This window comes from Bos javanicus, chromosome 14, assembly GCF_032452875.1.
Source record: "Bos javanicus breed banteng chromosome 14, ARS-OSU_banteng_1.0, whole genome shotgun sequence".
Taxonomy (NCBI): Eukaryota; Metazoa; Chordata; class Mammalia; order Artiodactyla; family Bovidae; genus Bos; species Bos javanicus.
In genome coordinates this window covers 38,859,710-38,874,102 of record NC_083881.1, presented here as the reverse complement: position 1 = coordinate 38,874,102, position 14,393 = coordinate 38,859,710, and the positions used below count along the sequence as shown (strand labels likewise).

General features: G+C 42.2%; 1 protein-coding gene across 1 annotated transcript in view; it reads right to left on the bottom strand.

Annotated features, from left to right (window-relative positions):
* The window catches only part of HNF4G (hepatocyte nuclear factor 4 gamma), a 134,588-nt gene extending 121,904 nt beyond the window's left edge, over nt 1–12,684 (bottom strand). Inside the window, exon 1 of the mRNA XM_061439039.1 lies at nt 11,902–12,684. The gene's annotated coding sequence lies outside the window, so the exon portion shown is untranslated. The remainder of the gene's footprint in view (nt 1–11,901) is intronic.
* Nucleotides 12,685–14,393: the final 1,709 nt, after the last annotated feature.

The following is a 14,393-nucleotide window of genomic DNA, read 5'->3' as shown; positions in this document are numbered from 1 at the left end:
ATGCTCCATGATCCCATAGATGAGAAAGTCTAGAAAATGAAAACTAATTTGCAAAGGCAGAAAGTAGATCAGTGGTTGTTTCAGGACAGAGGACAGGGAGGAACAGGATGGAAGGTTTCTGAAGGAGCTCAAAGAAACCTTTGGTGATGTTGGCTGCATTCACTGTCTTTACTGAGGTGATTATTTCATGGGTAGATACACATATCAAAACTTTTTAAATTCTGCACTTTAAATATGTACAGTTTATTATATGCCAATTGTACCTCATAAATCTGTTTCTTTAAAGAGGAAGAAGCTTTACTCCTTTATTCCTGGATATGCAGAACAAGATGGATGACTCTCAAAATTATTACATGAAGTGAAAACAAAGACACAAAAAGCCACATACTATATGATTCCATTTATATATTCTGGAAAAGGCAACCCTAAGAAAAGAAATCACATGCGTAGGTGCTGGGGGAAGGTGGATGGGGCTGACTGCAAAAGGGATAAGGGAATTGGGAGGAGGGGCTTGCAGAAAGGTTTTACATTCTCAGGTCAGTTGGCAGCGATTTTATGATTGCATACATTTGCCAAAACTCATTGAAGTGTATGGTTCAAAAGCATGGATTTTACTGAATGTAAATTATATCTCAATACACTTTCAGTTCAGTTCAGTTGAGTCGCTCAGTTGTGTCCGACTCTTTGCGACCCCATGAATTGCAGCACGCCAGGCCTTCCTGTCCATCAGCAACTCCCAGAGTTGACCCAAACTCATGTCCATCGAATCAGTGATGCCATCCAGCCATCTGATACTCTGTCGTCCACTTCTCCTCCTGCACCCAATCCCTCCCAGCATCAGAGTCTTTTCCAATGAGTCAACTCTTCGCATCAGGTGGCCAAAGTATTGGAGTTTCAGCTTCAGCATCAGTCCTTCCAACGAACACCCAGGACTGATCTCCTTTAGGATGGACTGGTTGGATCTCCTTGAAGTCCAAGGCACTCTCAAGAGTCTTCTCCAACACCACAGTTCAAAAGCATCAATTCTTCAGCACTCAGCTTTCTTCACAGTCCAACTCTCACATCCATACATGACCACTGGAAAAACCATAGCCTTGACTAGATGGACCTTTGTTGGCAAAGTAATGTCTCTGCTTTTCAATATGCTAGATAGGTTGCTCATAACTTTCCTTCCAAGGAGTAAGTAAGCGTCTTTTAATTTCATGGCTGCAGTCACCATCTGCAGTGATTTTGGAGACCCTCAAAATAAAGTCTGACACTGTTTCCACTGTTTACCCATCTATTTTCCATGAAGTGATGGGACCGGATGCCATGATCTTCGTTTTCTGAATGTTGAGCTTTAAGCCAAATTTTTCACTCTCCTCTTTCACTTTCATCAAGAGGCTTTTGAGTTCCTCTTCACTTTCTGCCATAAAGGTGGTGTCATCTGCATATTTGAGGTTATTGATATTTCTCCCGGCAATCTTGATTCCAGCTTGTGCTTCTTCCAGCCCAGCACTTCTCATGATGACTCTGCATATAAATTGAATAGGCAAGGTTACAATATGCAGCCTTGACGTACTCCTTTTCTTATTTGAAAGCAGTCTGTTGTTCCATGTCCAGTTCTAACTGTTGCTTCCTGACTTGCATATAGGTTTCTCAAGAGGCAGGTCAGGTGGGCTGGTATTCCCATCTCTTGAAGAATTTTCCACAGTTTATTATGATCCACACAGTCAAAGGCTTTGGCATAGTCGATAAAGCAGAAATAGAAGTTTTTCTGGAACTCTCTTGCTTTTGCCATGATCCAGCAGGTGCTGGCAATTTGATCTCTGGTTCCTCTGCCTTTTCTAAGACCAGCTTGAACATCTGGAAGTTCACAGTTCACGTATTGCTGAAGCCTGGCTTGGAGAATTTTGAGCATTCCTTTACTAGTGTGTGAGATGAGTGCAATTGTTCAGTAGTTTGAGCATTCTTTGGCATTGCCTTTCTTTGGGATTGGAATGAAAACTGACCTTTTCCAGTCCTGTGTCCACTGCTGAGTTTTCCAAATTTGCTGGCATATTGAGTGCAGCACTTTCACAGCATCATCTTTCAGGACCTGGAACAGCTCAACTGGAATTCCATCACCTCCATTAGCTTTGTTCGTAGTGATGCTTTCTAAGGCCCACTTGACTTCACATTCCAGGATGTCTGGCTCTAGGTGAGTGATCACACCATTGTGATTATCTTGGTCATGAAGATCTTTTTTGTACAGTTCTTCTGTGTATGTTTTCCACCTCTTCTTAATATCTTCTGCTTCTGTTAGGTCCATACCATTTCTGTCCTTTATCAAGCCCATCTTTGCATGAAATGTTCCCTTGGTATCTCTGGTTTTCTTGAAGAGATCTCTAGTCTTTCCCATTCTGTTGTTTTCCTCTATTTCTTTGCATTGATCACTGAGGAAGGCTTTCTTATCTCTGCTTGCTATTCTTTGGAACTCTGCATTCAGATGGTTATATCTTTCCTTTTCTCCTTTGCTTTTCACTCCTCTTCTTTTCACAGCTATTTGTAAAGCCTCCTCAGACAGCCATTTTGCTTTCTTGCATTTCTTTTCCATGGGGATGGTCTTGATCCCTGTCTCCTGTACAATGTCACAAACCTCATTCCATAGTTCATCAGGCACTCTGTCTATCAGATTTAGGCCCTTAAATCTATTTCTCACTTCCACTGTATAATCATAAGGGATTTGATTTAGGTCATACCTGAATGGTCTAGTGGTTTTCCCTACTGTCTTCAGTTTAAGTGTGAATTTGGCAATAAGGAGTTCATGATCTGAGCCACAGTCAGCTTCCGGTCTTGTTTTTGCTGACTGTATAGAGCTTCTCCATCTTTGGCTGCAAAGAATATAATCAATCTGATTTCGGTGTTGACCATCTGGTGATGTCCATGTGTAGAGTCTTCTCTTGTGTTGTTGGAAGAGGGTGTTTTCTATGACCAGTGTGTTCTCTTGGCAAAACTCTATTAGCCTTTGCCCTGTTTCATTCCGTATTCCAAGGCCAAATTTGCCTGTTACTCCAGGTGTTTCTTGACTTCCTACTTTTGTATTCCAGTCCCCTATAATGAAAAGGACATCTTTTTTGGGTGTTAGTTCTAAAAGGTCTTGTAGGTCTTCATAGAACCATTCAACTTCAGCTTCTTCAGTGTTACTGGTTGGGGCATAGACTTGGATTACTGTGATACTGAATGGTTTGCCTTGGAAACAAACAGAAATGATTCTGTTGTTTTTGAGATTGCATCCAAGTACTGCATTTCGGACTCTTTTGTTGACCATCATGGCTACTCCATTTCTCCTAAGGGATTCCTGACCACAGTAGTACACTTATCTCAATGCAATTATACCTCAATATCAATAAATTTTATCCCTTGACTTAAAAATAAAGAATTCATACATCCTGTGTAACCTAATCCAGGAAAAATTAGTGGGCCTTCTGCTAGGTTACTACAATACTTCTCCAGCACTCAAAACTTGCCCTTATAATAGTGGGCACTGCAAGGAGATCCAATAGTCCATTCTGAAGGAGATCAGCCCTGGGATTTCTTTGGAAGGAATGATGCTAAAGCTGAAACTCCAGTAGTTTGGCTACCTCTTGCAAAGAGTTGACTCATTGGAAAAGACTCTGATGCTGGGAGGGATTGGGGGCAAGAGGAGAAGGGGACAACAGAGGATGAGATGGCTGGATAGCATCACTGACTCGATGGACATGAGTCTGAGTGAACTCCAGGAGTTGGTGATGGACAGGGAGGCCTGGCGTGCTGCAATGCATAGGGTTGCAGGGAGTCGGACACAACTGAATGACTGATCTGATCTGATCTGTTTCTTTAATGCATATGCATAACCAGAAATGAAAATTTTAGGAGAGAATTTCCAATCATTGCTTAATACCCAAAATAGAATCTAGCTTGAAAATTAGGTTCTCAACAAATATTTTAATTCTACTATTGATATTTCACTTTCCTTCTTAAAGCAGAATACCAAACCACCTTACCTGCCTCCTGAGAAACCTATATGCAGGTCAAGAAGCAACAGCTAGACTGAACATGGAAAAACTGACTGGTTCAAAATTGGGAAAGGAGTACATCAGGGCTGTATGTTGCCACCCTGCTTATTTAACTTGCAGAGTACATCATGCAAAATGCTAGACTGGATGAATCACAAACTGGAATCAAGACTGCTGGGACAAATATCAACAACCTGATATACACAGCTGACACCACTCTAATGGCACAAAGTGAAGAGGAACTGAACAGCCTGTTGATGAAGGTGAAAGAGGAGAGTGAAGAAGCTGGTTTGAAACTCAACATTCAAAAAACAAAGATCATGGCATCCAGTCTCATCAGTTAATAGCAAATAGATGATGAAAAAATGAAAACAGCAGCAAATTTTATTTTCTTGGGCTCCAACATCACTGTGGACAGTGACTGCAGCCATGAAATTAAAAGACACTTGCTCCATGGAAGAAAAGCTATGACAAACCTAAACAATGTATTCAAAAAGCAGAGACATCACTTTGCCAACAAAGGTCTGTATAGTCAAAGCTATGGTTTTTCCCATGGTCATGTACAGATGTGAGAATTGGACCATAAAGAAGGCTGAGGGCTGAAGAACTAATGCTTCTGAATTGTGGTGCTACAGAAGACTCTTAAGAGTCTCTTGGACTACAAGGAGATCACACCAGTCAATCCTAAAGGAAATCAACCCTGCGTATTCATTGGAAGAACTGATGCTGAAGGTGAAGAACTAATACTTTGGCCACCTGATGTGAAGAACCAACTCACTGAAAAGACCCTGATGCTGGGAAAGATTTAAGGCAAAAGGAGAAGGGGGCAGTAGAGAATGAGCTAGTTAGATAGCATCACTGACTCAATGGCCATGAATTTAAGCAAACTCCAGGAGATATTGAAGGACAGGGAAGACTGGCATGCTGCAGTCCATGGGATCACAAAGAGTCGAACATGACTTAGCAACCGAACAATAATCTCCATTAAAGCTACTCATTCATTCATTGAACACAAGCTCACTGAACCTCAACTAAATGCCCAAATAAAGAAGTGAGCAAGAATAACATATTTCTTATTCTCAGAGGTCTAACGCTCGAGCCTAAGAGAATCATCATCAAACATGCAACCACAGTGTGTGATGAAGGTGGTAAATATGACAGGGAAAGAACAAGATAGAATTAAATTGGCATATTGGGGCAGGAGGTCAGGAAAGGTGGTATTTAAGCAAAGACCCACAAGAAAGGTGGAAGGTGACTGACTAGAAGGCAGGGAGGGAAATGATGATGACAATGGTGGAGAGTTTTCCAAACAATAGATACAGCACTTTTGAAGGTGCAGAGCATGGTGCCTTTGAGGAAATAGAAGAGATTTCAGCTAAAAACTAAAGTAAGAGATGTCAAGAAAAGAGAGATGAGGCTTGGAGTGGAAATCACAGACCAAGTCACACAGGGTCTAGTGATGTCAACACACTTGGAGTTCATGATAAGGGTATTAGGAAGTGAATGAATGGTTTTAAGTAGAAGAAAGAAGACAATGTCAGACCTGTTTCCTCTATATCATTCTAACCGCTATCATGAGAAATGATTGGAGTTAAGACTAACCAGGAAGGGAGAACAGTTGGTTGCTGCAAAAATTCTCATTGAAAATAGTAATGCCTTTGCTAGAGAAACAAATCTTCTAGACAAGAGAACAAACTAGAGAAACAATCTTCTTCCTAAGTACTTGACAATCTGGCTCAAATGGGCAAATGAGGTCTAGTTTTGCCATACAAGCTAGCTTTTAAAATATGGACAATTTTTAGGACTATAATAGTTGAAAAATTACAAATCTATAATGACCATGATCAAATCAAAACTTCCTGTACAATCCTAGAGATTTAAGGTCTGCTTCAATCCTTCATACTGTCTCATCTTCCTTATTCTACAGTTCTTAAAGTCAACTGAAAGAGCTTCAAAAGATCTCTCAAGTCTACCTTATCCTCTTCATATCTCCTTTCCATTGGGCAATTGAGGAAGTTTCCTACAATTCTCCTGTCTCTTATCTGTGCCTCTGTGATCCAGCCTCCAAAATGTTGCCAATCAATTTTAAAAAAGAAAAAGGAGACAGAAAGCTTTCCTAACTCAACCTACGTATAGACTTTTAATGCTCCCCCTTACCTACAGGACGTAGCTCAAACTTTTGTTATCCACATTCAGGATTGTCAGAATGGCCCAGGGCTCCTTCCCCCAGTTCATTTCTTGCCATTCCACTTATTTCAAATGTAATCTCTGCCCCAAACCCCTTTCTGATTCTTCTCTATTCAGCAAGAGCTAATCAGAAAATCACTTATTCTTCCATGAAATCTCTCTAGGACATTCAAGCTAAATGTATCTTTTGTGTTTCCCTTTTCCATGGTATTTCTATTTACTGTACTAATACAAGAGTTATCACCCTATGTTACAGATGGTTATATGTGTTTGTCTTCCAAGTAGATTATCTGTGTTTAAGAGTGGGGACACTGATTTATTTATGCCCCTATTCCAGGTATCTAGTACAGTGCATATAATTCCATTCCATTTAAATTAAAATACAAACTTTATTTGCAACCTATAGCCATAATATCAGAAACAAGAAAAGCAAAAGCAAAAAAAAACAAATAAAAATACTGGGACAGATTCCATAATCTGACCAAGAACACACACAAAGTACAACACACTATGCAAGCCAAGAGGGATAATAGTCAAAGATTAAAAATATTTTAAAAAATACTAAATTACCAGACCCAGATGGTGGTATCAGTAGATACTTTTAAATGAGATGGTAATTCACTATCTAGATGTCTGTAACAATTTTTCACTACCATCTATAAATGTGATTTTTCTGTATTGAAATAGAGTGCAGAGAAAGGGTCAAATGTTCAACAAATAAAATGCTTGACTTAAGTAATACAAGAATTAATCCACATATACTTTAAGAATAAAGACTGTTATTTTTACTTTAAAACTATTTAAGCTGAGGCATGGAAATGTTAAGCAAGCTGGCAAAGGGCAAAACTGAGATTTGCATTAAAGTTTTGATAATTCCTCAGCCCATGTTCTAACCACTGAACTATATACTCGGGATGTTCCTTGTCTACATTGTTTACCTAAACATTTCATGAATGCAGGGACTATGTCTCTTACTCATCACTGATCTCTGAGGCCTATTAGAAGGGTTGGCCAGGGGTGCAGGGGCCACCATAAAACTCTCGAAGTCTTATGCAATTTGTGTGAGTGCTCAGTCACTGATGTTGTGTCTGACTCTTTGCAACTCCATGGACTGTAGCCCCCCAGGCTTCTCTGTCCATGAAATTTTCCCAGCATGAATACTGGAGTGGGTTGCCATTTCCTCCTCTGTGGGATCTTCCCAACCCAGGGATTGAACCCACATTTCCTGTGGCTCCTGCATTGACAGGTAGATTCTTTACTGCTGAGCCACCTCGGAAGCCCCTATGTATAATTCCTTTAGAGAGAGGGTCAATAAAAGCGGGTGACACTTATTAACTTATTCACAACAATCAAGTAGCATTGTAGATGAATTATCTCATTCTATCACAACAATAACAGCAACGCAGAATACATATCAGGTACCTAGTATATTCTAGGCATTGGTCTAAATGTTTACATGTATTATTAACATATATAATCATTATATTAATTTTATGAGACAGATGTTATAGTCACATATACTTCAAAAATGAGGAAACTAGGCTTCAAAGAGGTTAACTTGCCCAAGTGCGCCAGCTTTTGTCCCCCTTTTAGTAAACAGCTGGGCAGGAATAGAAGCATCCCTATGTGACAACAAAGCAGTCTCTCTAGGCTTACATCCCATGAGGTGGTCATCCTCAAAGACCTTCATGTCCCCCACAATGTTAAGAGAAGCACAAAAAAAGAAAAAAAATTAATTCCATATGCATTTTCCAAAAGGTCATCTTGATAAAAACCAAAGGTTTTCACAGCAACACAATATCAGAAGCCATGAGCTAATTCTCCCGTATAGAGAGCATTCTGTCCCCTTATGTATTAAATACAAGGTAGGAAGTACAAGTATAGCAGAGGATAAGGTGGTTGGATGGCATCACTGACTCAGTGGACATGAATTTGAGCAAACTGGGAGATAGTGAAGGACAAGGAAGCCTGGGGTCTCAAAGAATCAGGCACAACTTAGCCACTAAACAATAGGAAGTCCATATCATAAAGGGAAAGTTTTTCCTTAAGGGTTATCCATGATGAATGGGTAAGATAGTTCTGAATTTCAAAGTTACTTATATAAACATGCAAATATGCATACATGGAGCAGGGTTGTTGCTGTTCCTTACAGACTTTTGTGACCTAGAAGTGCTTTCTCCCAGGAATACTTGGTCAAGAACAGGAGACATGGCAAGGCCTGTGGGGTCTGATCAAGGTATCACTCCTCATGTCCGCTTCAGCTGGGCAGTCCTGTGCAGTGAACAATCGAGGACTTCTTGAAGGTGCCAAGGTCACTCCTATGGCTTAGATTCACAGTGCCTGGACTTGAATCCCCAGTTTTATCCTCTGTAGATGTGTGACCTTAGTCAAGTTTTTACATTTCTCTGCCTCATTTTTCCCATCTGAATATGGGGAGAATATTAGTATTAGCTGCATAGATTTGTTTAAAGAATGTAAGAGAATAAATTCATAAGAATGGCTTAGAACAATATGTAACACATATTAAGGATTCAGTAAGTTTCAGCAAAAAACATATGTATTAAGATTCCTAAATAGTTCTCCCAAGTGTAAGAGGAAGCCATATTTGAAGCACTTTATGAGTCTATGTATGAGCTGATTGATACCAATAGGGGAAAATTTCTATGGGGAGAGCAGACAGAGCAATTCTGCAAGGATGTATGTATGTACGTACAATGACGTATCACTGTACACTCAGTTGTTCTGTTTACATGTATAGTTTCCTAAGGATTCCAAACTACAATATCTCACTTAAAATTATGTTTCATTTCTAGGGATGTGAATCCTCTTACAAAGGTAGCAAACACATAAGTCAAGAGCCACACATCACAACAGCAACTATTAGGCTCACCAGAGTCACATGTTTGTAACATCAAAATTCTCACTTAGCATGCACCAGTATCTCTAGCCATTCAGTAAACGGATAGTGACGAATAGAGTCAAATAGAGTCTTTTACAAGCTCAAAATAAGAGTGATATTTTAAAAAGTATTTAATTCCTTTTCCACTTTATTACTATATTCTCAAAGCAAAATTCTCAAGCTCTTCAAGTTAGATGTTACAGGGCTGATTATATAATTTCCAAATATCCAACTCTGTCAAAGAGAAATCCACGTTTCAACAATCACACTGGCAACATTTTAAATAGATCATTACTATTCAGTGTTGTCAAGAGTAAGGTAAGGACACTGTGGGTACTTAGGAAGGGTCTTTACAATATCCATCGAATTTAAAGTGAACGTCCCCCTGGAACTGGTAATTCTCTTCTCAGAATAAATCTTCTGTAGTATTCTTGCAGAGACAATGTACACAGATAACCACTGCATCACTCTTTGTAATAGTAAGAAACTGGAAAATTCAAGTGAATATTCTGGGGGATGTTGGTTGGATGGTTACGTTAGGCAGATATGTTTAAAAAGAAATCTTCACATACTGACAGAGAAATATTTGAGAAATATTAAAAGAAAGCACATTTCAGAACACTGATAAATGAACTATTATCCAATTATTTGAAATAATGAAAGATTCCTGTGGTTATACATGGGAAGGAATCCCTGATGGCTCAGAGGTAAAAAATACACCTGTCAATGCAGGAGACCAGGGCTCGATTCCTGGGTTGGAAAGAGCCTCGGGAGAAGGAAATGGCAACCCACTCCAGTATTCTTGCCTGGGAAATCCCATGGACAGAGGAGACTGCGGGCTACAGTCCACAGGGTCGCAAGAGTCGGACACAACTTTGCAACCAAACCACCACTACCATACACATGAAGGAACACAAGTCCAAATCAACAGCAGTTACACGTACGGAATGGAATAGGAAAGGGGGTTCACTTTATATTTTACTATAATTTTCTTGTTGCTTTATAAGCAAGTCGTACTTTTAGAATTCAAAGAAAATAACAAGAATTTTCAAAAGAAACAGGGAACGAAAAGTTATTATTTGCATTATTATTTGCAAGTGTAAAAAAAAAAAACTTAGTCATCCCCCAAATTAATTTCTGCTGTCCCATATGCTTAAAATGACAGCTGAAGAATAAAATGCTTATGAGATCTTAATAGACACACTCTAGTTAAAAAGGGCTTCCCTGGTAGCTCAGACGGTAAAGAATCTGCTGGTAATGCAGGAAACCAGGGTTTGATTCTAGAGAAGGGAATGGCAAACCACTCCAGTATTCTTGCCTGGAGAATTTCATGGACAGAGGAGCCTGGCCAATTAATGCATGGGTTCACAAAGAGTCAGACATGACTAAATGACTAACACACACATACCTTTATAAAGCATGATGAGAAACATTCCCTATTTGTAGGCCTATGAATGGAGCTGAGGAGGAATGGGAAGAAGAGAACAGCCTTCCACCTACACTTTTGAAAAGTGAAAAATAAGTAGTTTACCACCACTGGTCACCTTCTTTCTCCACCTTCTCACCCAAATGGTACCAGAGAGGAGCCCAACCCTTCTAGGCCACTGACTTCAAACTCACACTAAATATATAGATCAGGTGACTTGACTGATAGTACTGAGCACAACAGATGAAAACAGAGGGAAGTGTGCTGAGAGGGTGGGGACAACAAGGTTATTATGAAAAAACTGGTGCTAGCTGGAAGGGAAGAATATTGTACCAATGAAGAGAATATACATATGAAATGAACGGAAAAGCAGGAGAAAGTAACAAAACAAAAGCAGAAAATGTTACTATTTATGAGGTGTTTAGTTTTCAGGACATCCCATGAAGTGGACAGCGCTGTAGTCTGCATTCTCTAGGGCTGCCCTCATAGGAAAGCTGACTGAAGGCAGGTTGCTTGTTGGAGAGGGGTCCTGTAATTGTTTAGAACAAGTCTCAGAAGAGCAGCACATCAGGTATGAAGCCCATTACATTCAATTCGAAGATCTTATCACGTGCTGGGCTATTCCCGTTAGACATGGAATGATTATTGCTTAAACTATACATTGTTTAAACAAGCTTCCAAAGGACATTTCTTCCCAAAGGAAGCTAAGGTGATTTAAATTGAATTATGTATTATATAATTCTATATAAAGATTATATATATACATATATGCACATACATGTATAGACAGACAGAATGACACAGACCTACATTCTTCATATAATCGCCCCAGAGGCATCACCTGAAGATACCTACTCTCAAAATGTGTCTAACAGAGAACTGGTAGAGGCTGAGACGGGAGCAAAGGCCTCGGGTGATGATCTAGGGCCAAACACCTCCCTACAAACCTCCGAGGTCCATAGAATATCCCAAAGCCCTGGCCTGCCCCAGGCCACAAAAAAAAAAAAAAAAACTCCACCGAAGCCCCCAGAGACCAGGCAACCACGTGACTCGCCGACAGACACCGAAAGTTCCTCTGCCAAACACATCCAACTTTTATTTTCTCCTTTTCCTGAGTGACCGGCTGGCGCATGCCCCCGCTGCCTCACCTCCGGCCCTTTCTTCTTTCCAGCACTTCGGGCTATGGGAGGCCTCGGGGTATCTGCTTTCAAGCTCGACTGGCCTAGGGGGTCCTAAGGCTCAGCCCCTCCCGGGCGCGCGTCCCCGGTGCAGCCGCGGGAGGGGAACCGAGCGTCCTTCGCTCCTACCCCGGCCGGAGGTCGGCAGGCTGGGACTCAGCCGCTGGGCTCGTGGGGCGCGGCGGGGAGACTTACCTGCGCGGAGCGGCTCCCGGAGCTCCCGCGTCGCCGTAGCCGCACGGCCACCGCCGCATGTCCCGACGACAGGTCCCCCCCTACCCGCCCCGGCTGCGGGGGTCCCGGGCCGCACTTTTCCCAGCCTGGGAAGGAGGTTTGCGAGCGCCGAGGTGGAAGATGGGGGTGGGGCGGGGTGATCGGGGAGACGAGGCGTAAGGATGTTGTTTTGTTGTTGTTTTGTTTGTTTGTTTGTTTTTCCGGATCCCTAGCAGAGACTTTAGACCATATGCTGGGAGGGTATTAGCCCGGCTCAATGGCGACAGAACAGCGGCCTGACTCTCACCGTCCGATCGATTTACTAAACAAACTGAAACGTGGGTGGGGATGTTAAACAGTAACCAGCTGCCTCAATGAAAACTGAAAGCTGCGAGGCCGCCACCGCCTAGGCGCGCTCGTTTCCCGGTTCCCAAGGCCCCGGGGCGAGCGGCGGGCGGGCTGGCGAGTCCCGGAGCCCTGCCTGCGTGGACCCGAGCGGCTCTCCCCGGGCCTCCCGGAGGCCTCCATCGCGCAAGGCGCACGGCGGCTGGACCATCGGAGCCGGGTTCCCTCTCTCCGCCTCCAGCCTCCTGAGGACCTCCCGGCCTGAGGCCAAGCGCGGCCCCCGGGACCGCCGACACAGTCCCCCTCCCAGCCCCGGGTCACGCCTCGCCCAGGGCGGTGTCAGCCCTGGGCCAGTGACTCTGCACAGGCGGTAGCACGGAGAAGCCTGCTGACCCGAGAATGCTCCTCTCATTCCGAGCCAATGAGGTCCAGAAAAGGGCCGGAAGTATTATTAAAGGGAATTAAGGAGGTTCCTAGGGACAGCACTGCGGCCGCACCACTAGGGGAAGCCTCATCGATTTCGTTAAACTGCATCTTGAGCCGCTGGGATTAACTTCTGCCCTGCGGCTTGTGACCACCTTGCTCGGCCAGTTCTGGGAAGTAGAGGGAGCCCGGTTTTCCATTCCCGGTTAACCTCGCCACCTGTGGCTTCGGTCACTTAGTACCTCTTTACAGATGTATCTCATGGAAAACTTCCTTTCTTCCTCCCACACACTAGGAACCGTCACAAACTTGAGACTTGGAGTAGTGATGCCCAGACCCATCCGAGATGCGATGGTCATCCGGATCAGGTTTTTGTTAACCAAGCGATATAGCCAGAAGCAGTGGCTCTTAAAAACATCTCAGCAATTTAACTTCGTGGTTTCAGGAATGAATGACTTCGGGTCAAACAAGTAATTATCTTCATGAGATAAATAGTTACTTAATCCCTAAGGTTTTTCTTTTCCGACCAGGGGGGTGGTGGTTATTTTAAGACTGTAATAACAATGCCATGGAGATCAAAGGGCTAGGTATTTTTTCTTTTTCTTTTTAGATCGGGTTTACTAAACTTTCTCGGTTTCCTCCTTCTGAATCTCTTGCTGAAAGGCTCCTTTAAAAACGAGTAGTTGGTGTTTCACAAATCAGAACAAAGAAGAGAGATCATATACTACTTTCTTTAGGTCTACCTTCTTGAGCAAAACACTTTCTTTTGGTCTCATTGCCCACGTGGTCTGCAAACCAGCTCTCCAAAGTGGCTCCCTCTGTCCAAATCCACTCCAGGAAACCCTCCGGAGACAGCCCAGGCATGAGAATAACAATTAACTGGCTGTATTTATTATGCAAATATTTCAACGGTGTGTTGTTTAAAGATCATCCATGGTCATTCTTAAAAAATATTTCCACATACTTGGATAATGAGTGTAGGTTGTCTTACTCTTGCCAAAACAGAAATATACAGTTCCCATAAAAGGCTGAAAAGTCTGAAGTTAGAAACTGTCCATATCTGTTCTCAGAAATTTTGATGCCATTTGACACCTGTAGTTCCCAGCAGAGAAACCAGAGTCTCCGTTTATTACGCTCCTAACAATCCCTAATGTCAGTGGGTTCGATTTGGGATGATCAATTTCTCATCCCTGTGTAGTAGAATCGCTAATCTATCAGGAAGTGATCATCATATATTCTGTATCAAAAATTATTTTGACACAATATGTAAAACCTTTGCCAGAGAATTTTGTCACAAGGGTTTTGACTAATAAGAAGGGAAATGACAGTACATTCAAGTATATAAACTCTTAAGACTTAGTTATTATCTAAAGGAAGTATTGGGGCTTCCTAGGTGGCTTAGTGGTAAAGAATCTGCCTACCAAGGAAGAGAGGAGGGTTCCATCCCTGGGTGGCAAAGATCTCCTGGAGGAGGAAATGACAACCCCCTCTAGTATTCTTGCCTGGAGATTCCTGTGGACAGAGGAGCCTGGCGGGCTACAGTCGAGTCACAAAGAGTTGGAGGCGACTGAGCACGCACAGAGGAAGCATTGCATCTGTTCAACTTAGAAAAATCCCTCAGAGTGTAACACTGCCAGTCCTCTCTCACTCGCAGCAAGTAGGGAGTGGTTTCAGGTAACTAAATAAATAGACAAATAAGTGACTCT